The sequence below is a fragment of the Sebastes fasciatus genome, chromosome 11 (assembly GCF_043250625.1).
Source record: "Sebastes fasciatus isolate fSebFas1 chromosome 11, fSebFas1.pri, whole genome shotgun sequence".
NCBI lineage: Eukaryota > Metazoa > Chordata > Actinopteri > Perciformes > Sebastidae > Sebastes > Sebastes fasciatus.
The window spans coordinates 28,288,980-28,303,713 of NC_133805.1; the positions used below are offsets into that span (position 1 = coordinate 28,288,980).

A 14,734-nucleotide genomic window follows, 5' to 3' on the forward strand; every position below is an offset into this window, starting at 1 on the left:
TGGAGCACAATGTAGAACAAGTTAAAATAAAAGAACACATAAAATGAGACTTATGTCCATGGCTCTATTGCCCCAGTGCATGCTGGGAGGGTTCCCAGCACACCTAACTCATGTAACTGCAATCACATGAACATCAACACTCAACCAATCATCTGAACACTGATCTTGGTTTCAACCCTCTACTCAGTGGGCCTTTATTTCAAAATAAGAGCACACAAGATCACTTCATCCAAGATTAACAAATCAATCCTCAAACTAGGTTCAAAGAACCTTCCTTTCTTGAAAATAATGTCACCATTAAAAGCGCTCTTACAGGCCTCACTCCATTGGAAGTGCCTCCCTTTCTCTGCGAGCTGGTGCAAAGGGCGAGCAATGGCTGCAAAACCTTTTACAAAATGCCTATAATATGTGGTTAGCCCTCTATTGAGAGCATCATGACCGGCTGCATCACCACCTGGTATGGCAACTGCTCCGATCAGGATCGACGGCGGCTTCAGAGAGTGGTGCGGTCGGCCCAACGGCTCACAGGTGGAGTGCTGCCTAACTTGGAGGACATATACACCAAGAGATGTATAACCAAGGCAAACAAGATCATCGCTGATCCCAGCCACCCGAGCCACGGCCTCTTCATCATGAAGCAGTCCAAGAGGAAGCCTGGCTACAACTTGAAGCACTGAACCTCGGCATGTTTTTACGGACAGGACGTTCCCTAACCCTCCACCTTAGCAGGATCTGCCATCACGCCCTCAGCAAAGATGAAATGCCCGAGGTTCTGGAGTAGCGTGGAAAAACAAGTTACTGTCCAAGGGACAGTTTAACTTTAAGACTGGCATCCCCTGTGTCAGTCTCATGTAAGGTCAAGTGAGTCCTGCCTAGGTCGGTCTCCCCCTGATTATACACAGATGTGCCGGTGCAGTAACTGTCTAGCTGCTTTTAGCCCTCCTCTTCCACCCCAAACTGCCAAAGCATTTCTCAAGTTAGTTTTAGTTCCACAGTGGGTAGATGACAGAATTATATGCAGTGTATTGATAGTATGTATCTCTCAATGATCACATGTCACTTCCTCTTCCAAACACTAGATGGTAGGCATGACTTAGAAATGGAAAGACTGAGGGACTATGTTCAAACGTCCTTGGCTTCATATTTCGTATTTATTTCTTAATACTAACAATGTGCGTTCTAAAGACTAAGTCCAAGCCACCAAAAACAAATAGACCTCTATTTAGTTTACACAAGTATATACGTTTACTTCAGTAACCTTGTAATGGTGTGCTACCTTGGCCTCCTTCGAAAAACAGATTTTAATATCAAGGAATAAATTAAATAATTACAATAACGTCTAAAGTATCTGTATTTAATGCTTTATGGTACCTATATACCCATTCATGTTGCCTGTAACGGAGCTGTGATATTTCTGGGACAAAGAACTTTTAATATTGAAAGAGTGTCCACCAAGCTCTCAGTTTATTTATGGAGTGCATAAACAGCTGGAGTACCAGCATCTCTCTGAGCAGTTTCTCCACAGCAGCCCATCACTAAAAGAGTCTCCCAGGGCTCAGGCCCGCACCTTCCGGTCTGCCTGTTTAGACTTTAAAATCTCATTGAAATGCTGCATATTTGATTATCTTGAAAGACAGAAACTTTATTTTCCCCTTGCGGGCAAAACAAGCAATTCAGGGAAATGCCTATCAGTGTCAAATGATAAGAGATTGGTGTTGTTTCTATGTCCATACAGCTTCATGGCAGCAGTCACAGGTACGTCACCCCACCATTGTACCTTATACAGCATGGTAGGGTGGTCATCCCTCACTTTGCGTATATTACAACATTGGTACATTTTAGTCTATAAGATCATCTCTGTCAAATTTCACTTACTTAAGCCAGAAGTTTGTATTTCTGCAAAACAGTCATAATCTTAGGTCACATAAATGGCTTCAGTTTAAACTGCCTTCTATCAGTATAGAAGCTGGCAAAACAAGTCTGTTTTGCTACGGTCCGCATGGATAAGTCTAACATTCAGTTCAGTTTCCCATTTGAAAGGAGAAGGAAAGGGCTCCACGGCAAGATAAAGTGCTGAAAATATTCTAAATATAGCGTACACTTAAACGGATATTGATTTTTTTAGGTGAGCCTTTCTTTTAGTTGACTGAAACACATTTTTCTGTCGTCCCCGTCCACAGCAGTACATCGCTTTGCTGCGATGTCGGTACTTCAGTCTTTTTCTCCAAACTTGGGGCGTGCCGACCGCCCTCTATAGGTAATACACCTACTATGGCTAAGTATCTCATACAACCCCACTTCAAAACACCCAAACTATCCCTTTAAACATCTCCAATATCATCTGAGAAAGCTTTTGCCCCATAGTTTGCTTCATAGATAGCTTCACAAGTTGAACTGCTTCAAACAGAGACAGATCCAGATGGTTAATGTCCTTAAATAATCCTTGTCTTTCATAGACTTTAAAGGGACTGTTTGTAACTTGTTACACGTATAAATCAATCCGGGTCGGTGTCCCATGCGCGCTCGCGTGTGGCTACTCTGTTCAGCCAAGACTCCAACACAAACTACACGGAAGCACCAAAACTGCAAAGTTATATCTAGTGAAGCCCGTCTTGCAAAACAGTGTTGGCCGCGCTCGGAGGACCGTAGCTTTGGTCTCCAGGGCCGGAGTCTCTGCTCCTCTGCCTGCCTTCCTGCCTTCACTCACAGCTCGCTCCACCTCACGTTCATGCGCACACACTACACACTGCAGAAGAGTTAGTTTAGCTCTAAGAATATCTAGTGAATGTAAAGTGGCCGTTTGTGCAGAAATAAATGCTGCAGCTCCTCCAGACCAACAGAGGTTTCCCGTGTCTTGTGAAGTAACGGGGCTCCGCAGCGAGAAACTTTATCGTCTCCGACCGGGTGCCGGTGTCTCCCCTGTTCTGACCGCGGTCGGGAGGCTGAAGCAGGAAAAGCCAACACTAGGATCAGCATCGATTCATGGAGAGACCTTCGTCTGGTCAGCTAACATTACTGCCAAGCAGGTGAAATATAGTGATATTGTGGTTTTAGCTGATGTGTGTCGCCTCACTGTTTTGACGGATGCTCGCTCACATTCAGTTAGCGCGTGCACACGGGCGAGTGCGAGCAACCGGACACTGACTTTCGTTGACTTAACGGCCACAGGTGTCGCTGTTACAACCAATTTCTGATTCTTACAAACAGTCCCTTTAATGAAAAACGTGTGAAGTGCAGACATCTTTTATTCTACCAGAAACCCTTTTTTCTTTTTTTTTTTTTTACTTTAGCAGACACAAGCTTCATAAATACCATTCAGAGAGCATATCACTGTTCTGCAGCTACTCAGGAGTATATATGAAGCTGATTTGTACATGTTTGAAGTCCTTGAACTTTAGGATTGCAGTGTCATGCTGAGGAGGTATTTATTCAATCTCTTCTTGAAGGCATGAACACTATTGGTGTTAGCCCTGGGGAGAAGGAGTTGCCCCTGGGTAGTGACAAAGCCAGGTGGCCCAGTGTCTTGCTCTGCATTGTGTGACACAATACAGGATGTCCTCATTTTAAAAGCCATCAAAACCTCAACAGCTCAGTGAATCTGTGAGTGTGTGAACACAACTTTAGAGGAAACTGAGGTTTTCATTTGGACGCAATAGAAAATGTACCACTTTCTCACAGCTCATTTAAATGTAAAGAGAAGTCTAAATGTTGAGGAGAACCAAGCAGTGAATAAAAAATAAATGTTTGATCATTACTATTTTTTTGTTTTTCAAGAAAAGTGCTCTTTATTGAGCAACATTTAGCTGAGGCAGCAGCTCGCCTACTTGACCAAAACATTTCCCTTTTCTTTCCAGGAAGCTACTGTGTGACCTCGGGTGTTTCATATCCGATATATATATTTCCTTAAACTACATAGCTATAATTTTTTTTTTATCATATTGTCAGGGTTAACTGTGCTCTTAGTCTATTATTTAAATGTTTAGTTGTAAATGTTAAATGTAGATATCTGTGACAGTATCTGTATCTGTATTTGTAACCCACCAGTCCCACGGTGTTCCAGGGGTGACGCCGACTGAAGGACTTGCAGCAGCTGAGGGCGGTGGCCGCCACGATGAAGATGATGAAGGAGCTGAGGCACATGCCGGTCTGTATCTCCTCAACTTCAGAGAAGGTGAACACACACATCACACTGAAGGTGAACAGCAGCTGGACAGCCAGGATGCTGAACACCTGCACAGGGATAGATGAAGAACAAGCACTTGGTTAAAACAGATTTTACTTGCAAGCATTCACTACCATTTTATTGAGAGATTGTTGGATTACACTTTCCAGCATGCACTACTATCTGACCTAGCTCTCAAGAAACCCTAGTGCTTTAATATGCTTTGCAGTGTCCAGTAATCAAGGTGGTCTAATGCTGCGACTCCCAACCAAGGGGTACTTCTGCTGCTTGCGAGGTAAGTTTAAGGAGTAACTCAACTAATTTGAAAAAAAAATAAAATAAATCATGACTTGGTAGAGAAAAGTAATTTTTTATTGTCACAAAAACCAATAAACTACCAACTACAATCGGCTGACTGCTCAGGAGACGACTCCCACCAACCGTAGTCAGCTGAAACACCTCAACTAAATACTGCAATTAAGAAGTCATAAAAACAAATTAGCAAGTGCACATAGCTGTCCAAAAACAGCTCCCTAAATGCAATGGGTAAGTTGACTTGTATCAAAAAGTTATCTTAACAATATATATGTTTATATAATTAATAATATTGCACAGATTTAGTTCAAAATCAATCCGAGCAAACGCGTTTTGAACATGTCGGGCCTGTCAGACAAAAAACAAAAAAAATGAATTCAAGTGTTCTGAGAGAAAACTGGACTTCTGCACCTCCTCATGGCTCTGTTTTCATGCTTCCAAAAAATCTAGCCCGTGAGGGGAGACTTTGGCCAATCACAGGTCATTTCAGAGAGAGAGAGCGTTCCTATTGGCTGTTCATTCAACGGCGGCAGCTGTCAATTGCTCGTGAACTCCGATCAAACAATCAAACTAGGCAGCGCTGATCAAATATAAATCAATATTCTGTTACTGTAATGCCTATTTCTCTCCTCAAATGTTTTCAGAAACATCTTGTAGTGTACTGTTGTACTGTGAAATTAGAACATTTTCTCCGGCTGGGTGTTGCTTGGTATTTCTTCAACAGATCTCTGCCGGGTCACAAACTCTCTCATTTTCCAGCGAAACAGTACACTACAAGATGATTCTGAAAACAATTGAGGCAAGAAATAGGCATTACAGGAACAGAATATTGATTCATATTTGATCAGCGCTAAATAGTTTGACCGTTTGATCAGAGTTTGTGAGTGATTGACAGCTGCTCAGAGACGGCAGGCTCCAGCTCGGCTCTGATTGGTTGTTTTCCTCCGGTCTGTGAAATCTTGCAGATGCCGTTAGGAGCACCGGAGGACACCGGATGAACATGATTTTTTTCAGATTACCTGTCTCATGCACTACTGTCAGGATATAGTGACCGTTTTATAAAAATAACTTTTTTTAATCACATTTGCTCCATTTCTACCCACTGCAGATTTAATTGATGTTTTTTGAACCAAGGGGATTTTATGGCTTTTCATGATTGACACTTTTGGCTCGAACTTGTGTAAAACAGTGGTTCCTAACCCCTCAAAACAAAGCAATGTCTATTTGCAGCTTCTTTTCACATGTCTACAAGTTATTTTTCCTTCCCAGATTGATTTATTTTACAAATTTAAGAGGTCTGAGGATGTAAAATGATCCATTAATTTACAATATCCTGTTAATCATCTTGTGCGTTCCCTGAAATTTCTCTTGCGAGTTGCAACTCCAGGAAGCTCTGTCTCGACACCAGGTTGGGAAAATCTGGTGTAGGATAACGTGCTCATAGCAAGTCGTACAAACCTTTCTAATAAATGTTCTTCTCACTGTCTTGTCATCAAAAGAAGATGAGGATTTCAGTGGAGTTGTGTCCGACGAGGCCTTTGGGCTGACGTCGGGGAAAGAATCGTATCCAGTGGTAGGCTGATAGGTGCAAGTTGTCTCGATTTTGGGTGGAGGGCACATTGCCAGGGCTGCAGAGTAGGGTGGAGGTTGCTGTCCTTCGGAGGAGTATGACGGTGGTGGTGGTGAGGACACATCATAACCAGGAGCGTCCTGTGTCTCTTTAGATGTGAGGGAGTCTGCTGTATCTGACATTCTGGAGGAAACTGTGGATCAAACACAGAAGTTCAGTCAAATAAAAAGATCAACGTGTGCAAAACAAACACGGGTATGATGGTGTACACTCTGTTTAGCAGCTGTGTGAAGTTCCTGTTTTTCTAAATTATATTGTAGGGTTTACTCATTAACTTTGGCGTCTGAACTGCAATGAATACATTTATGGTTTCATTTAGTGAATCATTGTTTTATAGCTGCCTGTCAGCATGTACAGGGTTGCTAATATGAAATCTTGTTGCCCAAGAATGGTGTAAACATTAGGAAGTAAAACTTGCGCTGTGGTGCCACTTCTCTTACAATCAGCAAATATTCTGGGAAAATGACTGTTGTGTTATTTAGTTTTAAAAAAAAACGTCATGTGGTCTTGGATTCACCAACAGTCAAAAAATCCCTAGATTTTCGCAGAGTCTCTTTCCACCTTTAAGAAAAAGCTAAAGACCCAGCTCTTTCATGAACCCCTCCGCACCTAATGACATTGATGCTATTGATGATATTGATAATGATGATATTGAGGATGTTGCTGATGTTGATTAGGATATTCATGATGATGATGATATTGATGGCATTGTTGATAATGTAAATGATGACGATGACAAAAAAAATCTGCTTCTATCCACACTGTGCATCGCCTTTGTGCACTGCTTGTCAGCACCTGTGTCCGATCAGACTTGAAGCTGTCGTTGGCTCTTAGTCACGTTGTTCCCTCCTATCCAGATCCTTGCTTGTGTTGTGTGAACTCTCAGATGTACCTGGCTTTGGACAAAAGCGTCTGCTAAATGAAATTGTAGAATTGTAGAATTTTATCCCAGATTGAATTTCTAATTCACGTACATTTGTGTGAATAAACCATGGATGTATTAAGAGAACTGAAGTTCCACACATGCTATTTAGTACGCTAAAACAGTATGTGAGATATTTTAGTATGTCCGAAACCTTAATATGAAACCAATAGTACATGAATTGCATGCAATGCAGTATGCAACGCTGGACACTACTAAGCCCCCAGGCAGAACGCCGGTCGTTGATCACAATTTTCGTAGTGGCCAAACGGCAGTACTACAACTTCCGTGTCCGTCTCGTGATGCCATTGGACCCAAAAAGACTTTTTTCCATAGACTTACATTGCGAAAGAGATGTCTGTAACTCAGCGGATAATTTTTTTTGAGGTGAATCAACTTCCCAGTATGAACACTTGAATAACACTCATTTAAATCATTAGGTCCTAAAAGTTGTAAATTGCACTAATAGCTGAATCCAGAGTTATTTCCCTTCCTCCGTTGATGTGAATGAGACCCAGACCGAGGCTGGAGCGAGGGCTGGTAGGCGGAGTTAACAAGTTGCGACGACACCGTGAAGGTTGTGACCCCGTGACAGAGCCATGTGACCGAGCGGACGCTACTGCACCTGCTCCATGGGCCCAATGGATACGAAAGATTGCCGGAAGATCCTGGTACTTTTCCAGTCAGAAGTCGAGCCATTTTGGCATCATGCTCCATTGAGCAAATTTCATTGAATAAACAGGGCCAACGCCTTCAAAGAACAATTGCCTGTCATGCAGATGTGTTTGCTTTGCATCACTGACGTTTTGCATTAAGAGATTTTACAGTAGGTAGAGCTGCATAAAGGGCATTTGAGGTGGTTTAGCACCGGAAAACTTCTAAAAGGGATGTTGAAAAACCAGGTCGATAAGCAGGAGTAGTTCAAGCTGAGCAAGCATCCGAATCACACAGAATAATGAACATACCATTAATACAAGATCTCTAAGTTACTGCTGACATCTCAATCTATCTATGGGCACCCATCCATACCAATGAGCACTCCAAATATTATAGAATGTAATTTACTGCAGAGCCATCTTACCTACATTTTAACAGGACCCGGCCTCTCCCTGATAAGAGGACATTATTTGCAAAACTGGTTTGCACTTTACTTGATCGACCTGCTGAGCAACTGATCTACCTATTAACCCATTTGTGCCCATGGACTATATTTAGTATGATAAGAAAAAATGCCACAACATTTGTTCTGATTGGTCAAAAGTCTTGGAATTTGGTACGGACAGACTTTGGGCAAGTAGCTAACAGTACAACTACGGCTGTCAATCGATTAAAATATTTAATCACGATTGACCTCATGATTGTTCATAGTTAATCATTATTAATCGCAAATTAATCACATCATTTTTATCTGTTCAAAATGTACCTTAAAGGGAGATTTGTCAAGTATTTAATACGCTTATCAACATGGGAGTGAGCAATTATGCTTGCTTTATGCAAATGTATGTATATATTTATTATTGGAAATCAATTAACAACACAAACCAATGACAAATATTGTCCAGAAACCCTCACAGGTACTGCATTTAGCATACAAAATATGCTCAAATCATAACATGGCAAACTGCAGCCCGACAGGCAACAACAGCTGTCAGTGTGTCAGTGTACTGACTTGACTATGACTTGCCCAAAACTGCATGTGATTTGCATGGACAAATTTATGCATTCATTTTTCTTCGCCAAAATGTAGTGTAAGTTTAGAGCGTTATTTAAACTCCTTCACGACGAGCTAGTATGGCATGGTTGGTACCAATGGATTTGGTAGGAAATTATAAATTTGCAGGCACAAATGGGAGCAAGGCAAATGTTGAGAATTTTTAGAAGCAGCAGAGAAGAGAACGAAAATGTATTCATCGAGTCATAGTGAGAGTGAAGAGGAGAAAGAAACCTACATGGTTGGAATGAAGATTCAGGGTTTGAAGGAAGCGGCTAGATGTAGAGATTTGTCAGAAAAGCACACTGTGGCAAGATGGATTAAGAAAGAAGTGGGAGGAGTTAAACTGATCGATATAAAACGATCCAGCCTGACAGTTAGAGTGCATGTTAAAGAGTCAGATGGAAAAAGTCTTGAAAATCTTGATTTCGGAGGATGGGATGGATATGTACAAAGTGGCATGTTTTCCACTTAGCAAGAAAGCTCCAAAAAAAAGGTGTTGATGGAGTCTCACGCAGAGTGGAGATTTAAAGAGTGTATAGGGGTGACAGACAGTTTTAAAATGAAGATGTTTGACTAAAGAAAAAGTACTCAGTACTTGCTGGACAGAGTGTTCTTGGACCATGTGTCGTAAACCCAGTAAGGTTGTATGTTCCCAAACTGCTACAATGTCACAGCTGTTGGAAGTTTGGACATAGTCTGTTACTGTGTAGGAGTGATTTTTTTCACATGTGGTAAATGTGGGGAGAATGAATGTGAAGGTGACTGTGAGAAAGAGCCAGAGTGTCTTCTCTGCGAATGGAATCATGCAGCATGGGAGGCAAACTGTCCAATGAGAGTAAAGGAGACATAAATAATCAGGGTTAGATCTGAGAACAGACATAAGCATGAGGAAGTAGTTGAGACAAGATATGGGGTGTGACAAGAAGCTCAAATCAGTCAGGGAGCATGAGGGATTTTGCTTTAGTAAGGATCAGGAGAAGTTTTTGGCAATGTTAATTAACTGTACTGCTGGAGTGGAAAGAAAATCTGAGAAAACTGACATAATTATAGATGCAGCAAGGAGGTTTCTGGGTGTTTTGGGAGTTTCTGGGGAAGGTGTGCAGCAGCAGTTGAGAAGCTTTTTGGCTCTCTCAAACACATGGGAAATAGAGAATTTATAGCAGAGTGGGAAATGGATGAGAAGGAGAAGTGGGATTCAAAGAATTTCTTAAAAATATTACTCAAACGGATTGAATCGATTATCAAAATAGTTGTTGATCCATTTAATACAGTATTTGACGACTTATCAATTAATTGTGATGCTCTATTATTACTATTACTATTATTATTATTACTATTACTATTATTATTATTATTATTATTATTATTATTATTATTATTATTATTAATAATAATATTATTATCAACCACACAAGATATGTTTGTTAACAGGTTAAACCTTCATTGCACGACATGAGACTAAAGCATATACAATCTAGCATTAATTATTACAATTACTACAAAACGTGGTGTTTGTTGTCAAAACTAAGAGCCAATCAGCTCTTTGATCAGCCGACAGCCAGACGTCTCCCATCATGCCCTGGCTCTTGCAGTAGGTGGAGAGAATAGACTGTATATAAGAAGTGGATGTAGTCACCGTGACATCACCCATTAGTTTGTGGACTGCCGTTTTGAAGCCTTGAGTTCACATTTTAGCCGGGGCCATCTTGGTTTTGTCTATCGCCATGTTGTTGTTTTTTTGCAACCAGAAGTGACACAACAGGGTGGAGCTAAGTACAACCGAAATTTTTTTATAATTAACTTTCATGAACAGAAAACACACTGTGAAAGGGTTAAAGTTGTAAGACGTAAACACAGACAACTCCCAGAACGGACAACGTCGTGGTAGTGACCTGTCAATCACAAGGTCTTTTTCTCCTTCTATCCCCACTAAACCAACATTACTCATATCCAAAAATGTTTGAAAAGAGGGCTGTGTACTGTAACAGTGAAGTTAGGAAACCAACTTCCCTACAGAGGAAAAAAAACTGTAGTTCTGTTTGCTTTGTGATCGTCGAGATGGATAAAATGATTGTCGTCATAACTCTCCAGAGTTGTAGTATGTAAATGCGCAGGCCTGGCTCATCCCGAACAAGTCTATTTATACACTTTTATTGATATGATATCAAATAAACTGAAGCAATGAAGTGTTTGTTTTTTGGCAGGTGATTTGAGGTGTCTATCACTGAGACTACTGCTGCTAGAGATCTCAAAACCTCAGTAAATAAAATCTAAACTATCAGCATGAATAGATAATAGTAGTAAATGGAAAAATATTTTGTTGTGATCTGAGTGAACAAAACCTTTAAAAGATTATTATTAACCAAATTATGTATCCTGTCTGGTTGAAAGTACCAGTAAATACTACAAAACAGCAGGATATTTGCTTTTACTTTATACACAGAACAAGTTAAGAATAAATAATAGAGAATATAGTGAATGTTCTGCGTACCTTTTCTGCTGGACTATAGTTGTGTCCGACACCACAGTGCTGTGTGAGGAGGAGACGACACAAAAAGGATACCTTGTGTGGTGATGGGTGTTATTTATTCAACATGTGGTGTCGAGTTTCACTTCCTGACACCATGAAGTGATGTAAAAAGAAAAATCCCTGATTGTTACAGTATACAGACGTAGGCAAAATTGTTGGTACTCTTCCGTTAAAGAAAGAAAAACCCACAAAGGTCACTGAAATAACTTGAAACTGAGAAAAGTAATAATAAATAAAAATGTATTGAAAATTAACTAATGAAAATGAGACATTGCTTTTGAATTTTGGTTCAACAGAATCATTTAAAAAAACAAACTAATGAAACTGGCCTGGACAAAAATGATGGTACTTTTAACTTAATATTTAGTTGCACAACCTTTTGAGGCAATCACTGCAAACAAGCGATTTCTGTAACTCTCAATGAGACTTCTGTACCTGTCGACAGGTATGTTGGCCCACTCCTCGTGAGCAAACTGCTCCAGCTGTCTCAGGTTTGAAGGGTGCCTTCTCCAGATTGCATGTTTCAGCTCCTTCCACAGATGTTCAATAGGATTTAGATCAGGGCTCATAGAAGGCCACTTCAGAACAGTCCAATGTTTTGTTCTTAGCCATTCTTGGGTGTTTTTAGCTGTGTTTTGGGTCATTATCCTGTTTGAGGACCCATGACCTGCAACTGAGACCAAGCTTTCTGACACTGGGCAGCACATTTCGCTCCAGAATGCCTTGATAGTCTTGAGATTTCATTGCACCCTGCACAGATTCAAGACACCCTGTGCCAGATGCAGCAAAGCAGCCCCATAACATAACCGAGCCTCCTCCATGTTTCACATTAGGTACAGTGTTCTTTTCTTTGGATGCTTCATTTTTGCGTCTGTGAACATAGAGCTGATGTGACTTGCCAAAAAGCTCCAGTTTTGTCTCATCTGTCCAAAGGACATTCTCCCAGAAGCTTTGTGGCTTGTCAATATGCATTTTGGAAAATTCCAGTCTCGCTTTTTTATGATTTGGTGTCCTCCTCGGTTGTCTTCCATTAAGTCCACTTTGGCTCAAACAGTGACGGATGGTGCGATCTGACACTGATGTACCTTGACCTTGGAGTTCACCTCTAATCTCTTTGGAAGTTGTTCTGGGCTCTTTGGTTACCATTCGTATTATCCGTCTCTTCAATATGTCATCAATTTTCCTCTTGCGGCCACGTCCAGGGAGGTTGGCTACAGTCCCGTGGACCTTAAACTTCTGAATAATATGTGCAGCTGTAGTCACAGGAACATCAAGCTGCTTGGAGATGGTCTTATAGCCTTTACCTTTAACATGAAGGTCTATAATGTTCTTTCTGATCTCCTGAGACAACTCTCTCCTTAGCTTTCTGTGGTCCATGTTCAGTGTGGTACCTGTGATGCTAATTACAGGACACACCTTAGTTTAATATGTCCCTATGGTCACATTATTTTCAATCTTTTCTAGGGCTACCATCATTTTTGTCTAGGCCAGTTTCATCAGTTTGTTTTTTTAAATGATTCTGTTGAACCACAATTCAAAAGCAACAGCTGATTTTCATTAGTTCATTTTCAGTAAATTTTTATTTATTATTACTTTTGTCAGTTTCAAGTTATTTCAGTGACCATTGTGGGGTTTTCTTTCTTTAATGGAAGAGTACCAACAATTTTGCCTACGTCTGTATTTCAGATGTTGATAAGGGGATGTCCCTTTTTGCCAGCTCAGTACAAAATCAAAGATGGGACAATTGAGGACACATAATTATAATTATAATTATATATGAGGTACAGCATTGAGACCAGCGTGAGGTATAGTATTGAGGCCAGCGTGAGGTATAGTATTGAGGTCAGTGTGAGGTATAGTATTGAGGCCAACGTGAGGGACTGCAGTGAAGCCAGCATGAGGTACAGCATTGGGATCAGTGTGAGGTACAGTATTGGGATCAGTGTGAGGTATAGTATTGAGGCAAGTGTGAGGTATAGTATTGAGGCCAGCGTGAGGGACTGCACTGAGGCCAGCGTGAGGGACTGCACTGAGGCCAGCGTGAGGTACAGTATTGAGGCAAGCGTGAGGTACAGTATTGAGGCCAGCGTGAGGGACTGCACTGAGACCAGCGTGAGGTACAGTATTGAGGCAAGCGTGAGGTACAGTATTGAGGCCAGCGTGAGGTACAGTATTGAGGCCAGCGTGAGGTACAGTATTGAGACCAGCGTGAGGTACAGTATTGAGACCAGCGTGAGGTACAGTATTGAGACCAGCGTGAGGTACAGTATTGAGACCAGCGTGAGGTACAGTATTGAGACCAGCGTGAGGTACAGTATTGAGACCAGCGTGAGGTACAGTATTGAGACCAGCGTGAGGTACAGTATTGAGACCAGCGTGAGGTACAGTATTGAAGCCAGCGTTAGGTACAGTATTGAGACCAGCGTGAGGTACAGTATTGAGACCAGCGTGAGGTACAGTATTGAAGCTAGCGTGAGGTACAGTATTGAGACCAGCGTGAGGTACAGCATTGAAGCTAGCGTGAGGTACAGTATTGAGACCAGCGTAAGGTACAGTATTGAGACCAGCGTGAGGTACAGTATTGAGGCAAACGTGAGGTACAGTATTGAGACCAGTGTGAGGTACAGTATTGAGGTCAGCGTGAGGTACAACATTGGGATAAGTGTGAGGTACAGTATTGAGACCTGTGTGAGGAACTGCATTGAGGCCAGCGTGAGGTACAGTATTGATACCTGTGTGAGATACAGTGTTGAGACCAGCATGAGGTACGGCACTGAGACCATTGTGAGGTACAGCATTGAGACCAGTGTGAGGTACAGTATTGAGGTCAGTGTGAGGTACAGTGTTGAGACCAGCTTGAGGTACAGCATTGAGGCCAGTGTGAAGCTGGCTTGTGTCATGTAAAACTAGAAGTACTCTTTTTTTTATTTATTACATTATGCGCTGAGTTCATTACATTATTAAATTTTTTTTGCGAAGTTTATAATGTAATAATGTTCTCATAAAGTAATAACTTATTACATTATGAACAAAACTGTTATTATGTTATGCGCTCAAGGTTTTATTACATTATGAGCTTTTATTTAATTTAAATTATAACATTATGCACAGTTATTATGTTATAAGTTTCTACTTCCTTGCTGATATTTCAACATCAATGTGCATTAATGGGAGCATAAATCAAGCAAAGTCAAAAAGCACACTTTGGTGCATATTTTTTAAACTTGTATTCAAAGACTTGTATAAGGGCATAATATGGAATTTAGAGCTGAAGCAATTAATTCATTGACTGAAAATGAATCTACAACTATTTTTTATAATCAATTGCTTCAGTCACTTTCAAGCAAAAATGTAAAACTCTCATTTGAGGATTTCTTCCTTTTCTCTGTCACTGTAAACTGAATATCAGGGTTTTGGACTGTTGGACAAAACAAGCCAAAGTTTGACGCTACCTTTGAGTT

General features: G+C 41.0%; 1 pseudogene; it reads right to left on the reverse strand.

The window, feature by feature from the left end:
* LOC141777620 (protein lifeguard 1-like) overlaps window positions 1-11,557 on the reverse strand; it is a 20,620-nt pseudogene extending 9,063 nt beyond the window's left edge.
* Between the last annotated feature and the right edge of the window lie 3,177 nt (window positions 11,558-14,734).